Below are 5000 nucleotides of genomic sequence, written 5' to 3' on the forward strand. Positions count from 1 at the left end.
TCACGATGTCCCCGCCGAAGGCGGCATACTTGAAAGTACCGCCGTTCGCGGCGCGCAATTTGCGGGGGGAGGAATTGTTAGTGCACGTCTGTGTGCTAGGTGACGATGCTTGCCGACTTGGTTCATGCCGTCCACGCCGAAGACGGCGCCGTTTAAAGTACTGCCGCTCGAGGTGCACAATTTGCGGGGGAATTGTTAATGGGCGTCGGCGTGCTGGGTGACGATGTGGAGATGTGGAACGCCGAGCCAGATCTATCTTATTTGTTTGCTTGGCCCACTGGACTTTGCGTGGGCTTTGCAACACTGTGTGCTAGGTTAAATCACGGCCAATAGAGTGAGTGTTTTTAATGATCCTGATCTGATAAGGGGACTAGAGGTAAAAGAGCCGTTAGGAGGCAGTGATCACAACACGATAAGTTTTACTCTGCAAATGGAAAGGTAGAAGGGAAAATCGGAAGTGTCTGTATTACAGTATAGCAAAGGGGATTACAGAGGCATGAGGCGGGAGCTGGCCAAAATTGACTGGAAGGAGGCCCTAGCAGGGAAGACGGTAGAACAGCAATGGCAGGTATTCCAGGGAATAATGCAGAGGTTGCAGGATCAATTTATTCCAAAGAGGTGGAAAGACTCTAAGGGGAGTAAGAGACACCTGTGGCTGACAAGGGAAGTCAGGGACAGCATAAAAATTAAGGAGAGGAGGTATAACATAGCAAAGAAGAGTGGGAAGACAGAGGATTGGGACTCTTTTAAAGAGCAACAAAAGTTAACTAAAGAGGCAATGCGGGGAGAAAAGATGAGGTGCGAGGGTAAACTAGCCAATAATATAAAGGAGGATAGCAAAAGTTTTTTTAGGTACGTGAAGAGGAAAAAAATAGTCAAGGCAAATGTGGGTCCCTTGAAGACAGAAACGGGGGAATTTATTATGGGGAACAAAGAAATGGCAGACGAGTTAAACCGTTACTTTGGGTCTGTCTTCACTGAGGAAGATACACACAATCTCCCAAATGTTCTAGGGGCCGGAGAACCTAGGGTGATGGAGGAACTGAAGGAAATCCACATTAGGCAGGAAATGGTTTTGGGTAGACTGATGGGACTGAAGGCTGATAAATCCCCAGGGCCTGATGGTCTGCATCCCAGGGTACCTAAGGAGGTGGCTCTAGAAATAGTGGAAGCATTGGAGATCATTTTTCAATGTTCTATATAGATTCAGGATCAGTTCCTGTGGATTGGAGGATAGCAAATGTTATCCCACTTTTTAAGAAGGGAGGGAGAGAGAAAACGGGTAATTATAGACCAGTTAGTCTGACATCAGTGGTGGGGAAGATGCTGGAGTCAATTAGAAAAGACGAAATTGCTGAGCATTTGGATAGCAGTAACAGGATCATTGCGAGTCAGCATGGATTTACGAAGGGGAAATCATGCTTGACAAATCTACTGGAATGTTTTGAGGATGTAACTAGGAAAATTGACAGGGGAGAGTCAGTGGACGTGGTGTACCTCGACTTTCAGAAAGCCTTCGACAAGCTCCCACATAGGAGATTAGTGGGCAAAATTAGGGCACGTGGTATTGGGGGTAGGGTACTGACATGGATAGAAAATTGGTTGACAGACGGAAAGCAAAGAGTGGGTATAAATGGGTCCCTCTCGGAATGGCAGGCAGTGACCAGTGGGGTACCGCAAGGTTCGGTGCTGGGACCCCAGCTATTTACGATATGCATTAATGACTTAGACGGAGGGATTAAAAGTACCATTAGCAAATTTGCAGATGATACTAAGCTGGAGGGTAGTGTGAATTGTGAGGAAGATGCAATAAGGCTGCAGGATGACTTGGACAGGTTGTGTGAGTGGGCGGATACATGGCAGATGCAGTTTAATGTAGATAAGTGCGAGGTTATTCACTTTGGAAGTAAGAGTAGAAAGGCAGATTATTGTCTGAATGGTGTCAAGTTAGGAGGAGGGGGAGTTCAACGAGATCTGGATGTCCTAGTGCATCAGTCAATGAAAGGAAGCATGCAGGTACAGCAGGCAGTGAAGAAAGCCAATGGAATGTTGGCCTTCGTAACCAGAGGAGTTGAGTATAGGAGCAAAGAGGTCCTTCTACAGTTGTAGCGGGCCCTGGTGAGACCGCACCTGGAGTACTGTGTGCAGTTTTGGTCTCCAAATTTGAGGAAGGATATTCTTGCTATGGAGGGCGTGCAGCGTAGGTTCACTAGGTTAATTCCCGGAATGGCGGGACGGTCGTATGTTGAAAGGCTGGAGCGATTGGGCTTGTATACACTGGTATTTAGAAGAATGAGGGGGGATCTTATTGAAACATATACGATAATTAGGGGATTGGACACATTAGAGGCAGGAAACATGTTCCCAATGTTGGGGGAGTCCAGAACAAGGGGCCACCGTTTAAGAATAAGGGGTAGGCCATTTAGAACGGAGATGAGGAAGAACCTTTTCAGTCAGAGAGTGGTGAAGGTGTGGAATTCTCTGCCTCAGAAGGCAGTGGAGGCCAGTTCGTTGGATGTTTTCAAGAGAGAGCTGGATAGAGCTCTTAAGGATAACGGAGTGAGGGGGTATGGGGAGAAGGCAGGAACGGGGTACTGATTGAGAGTGATCAGCCATGATCGCATTGAATGGCGGTGCTGGCTCGAAGGGCTGAATGGCCGACTCCTGCACCTATTGTCTATTGTCTATTGTCTATAATCAACCACTTTATTTTGCCCGTCTTTGTGACTCCTCTTTGACACGTCGATCACCGCTGAGGCTGTTTTACCTGTTTCCCCTATGTACCGTAAGGTACACTCCTTACATTGAACTGCATACACCCCATTATTTCGCTCACGGGTTATCCTCTGTGCTATCCAGTCTCTCCTGTCACCCTGTTCTATGTTTTTGTCTATTACCCAGTGGGAGCAGGCCCCATATTGACATTAATTTGTAACCCTACTGCTCCCCTCGTCTGCTGGTTTTATCACCATCTCATGTTTATCCCTCAGCTCTGCCGTGGTCTCCCTCTCTTTTTTTCTGGTGAGGTTCGGCCTATCCTTTGTCATGGGCATATCCCAGGCTGTTTTAGTAACGTTCTTTTAAAACGTGTCGTGTTTGTTTGGCTTTACCCACGTTCCAGCATTAGAGGCCAATTTTTGCAATGTTTCCTGGGTGGGATTTGCCGGTTTTACAAATGGTGTCACTATCTCACCCTGCTTCCTGATACCCTTATGGGGTCGGCTCTGTTCTTGCAGAACCCTCGGGTGGTGCAGAGTCTGGGCCTTGTTATCAATATCTTGCCCTGCTTCCCGATACCCTTGCGGGTTCGGCTCTGTTCTTGCAGATCCCTCAGGTGGTGCAGAGTCTGGGCGGCATCGTCACCCAGCACACCGACGCCCACTGAAAATTACCCACGCACAGTGCGCGCCTGGAGCGGCAGTAGTTCAAACTACCCCTACCCCTACCCCTACCCCTACCGCTACCCCTACCCCTACCCCTACCCCTAACCCTAACCCTAACCCTAACCCTAACCCTAACCCTAACCCTAACCCTAACCCTAACCCTAACCCTAACCCTAACCCTAACCCTAACCCTAACCCTAACCCTAACCCTAACCCTAACCCTGACCCTAATGCAGGCAGAGTTATTTATAAAGTGGCCCAGACTCTGCACCACCTGAGGGTTTTGTAACAGAACCAACCCCATAAGGGTTTCAGGAAGCAGGGCAAGATATTGATAACAAGGCGCAGACTCTGCACCACCTCAGGGTTCTGCAAGAACAGAGCCGACCCCATAAGGGCATCAGGAATCAGGGCAAGATATTGATAAAATGGCCCAGACTCTGCACCACCTGAGGGTTCTGCAAGAACAGAGCCGACCCCATAAGGGCATCAGGAAGCAGGGCAAGATATTGGTAACAAGGCCCACGGGGAAGGCGGCATACTTTGGGGTTATTTTGTAGTGAGTTTTGAAGGCATGTGCTAGTGTTACGCATACCGAGGGCGCGCAAAGTTCGGCGCGCCCGGGCCAAAACGCCTCTGCTGGCCGCGGCCGAGTCGGCCGACGGATTGCCACGGACTTGCTTGACGACCTGTCACTCTCCGTGCATCGGTTGCACGCCCGGTTCGTCCTTTCCATTTGTTTCATGATGTACACGCGGCAGGCGGAATATTTTAAAAGCACTGTTCTGTTCGAAGTGCACAATGGCCGTTGGGGCAATGCAACTGGGGGTCGGTCGACCGGCTGACGACGCCTGCCTGCCGATTTGGTTCACGATGTCCCCGCCGAAGGCGGCATACTTGAAAGTACTGCCGTTCGCGGCGCGCAATTTGCAGGGGGGAGGAATTGTTAGTGGACGTCTGTGTGCTGGGTGACGATGCTTGCCGACTTGGTTCATGCCGTCCACGCCGAAGACGGCGCCGTTTAAAGTACTGCCGCTCGAGGTGCACAATTTGCGGGGGAATTGTTATTGGGCGTCGGCGTGCTGGGTGACGATGTGGAGATGAGGAACGCCGAGCCAGATCTATCTTATTTGTTTGCTTGGGCCACTGGACTTTGCATGGGCTTTGCATCATTGTGTGCTACGTTAAATCACGGCCAATTGAGTGAGTATTTTTTATTCAACCACTCTATTTTGCCCGTCTTTGTGACTCCTCTATGACACGCCGATCACCGCTGACGTGTTAATCTGCGTGTTAGGTATCTCGGGGGTCAGTTGGACGGACAGATGTGTAAGGGTTTTGTTCGGAAGGATCGTTGAGTGTAAACGGTGAACGGGGGTTAAAGGCCCTGAGGTTTCAATCCTCTAAAGAATGTAAAAGGTCTGACGCGTTAGCTAGCAGCTAATGAGGTGAACCTAGCAGCTAATGAGGCTCTCTCTCTCTCACGGCCCCGGGACTCCCTCCCTCCCTCCTCCCTCTTGGAACCCTCCCTGCGTGGGGGGGGGGGGGGGGGGCACGAAGAAAAAGAGGGTATAAGAAGAATCCAGTGGAAGGAGTAGGGACTGGGGGCGAGGTCAG

The sequence above is a fragment of the Rhinoraja longicauda genome, unplaced genomic scaffold (genome assembly GCF_053455715.1).
Source record: "Rhinoraja longicauda isolate Sanriku21f unplaced genomic scaffold, sRhiLon1.1 Scf001110, whole genome shotgun sequence".
Classification (NCBI taxonomy): domain Eukaryota; kingdom Metazoa; phylum Chordata; class Chondrichthyes; order Rajiformes; family Arhynchobatidae; genus Rhinoraja; species Rhinoraja longicauda.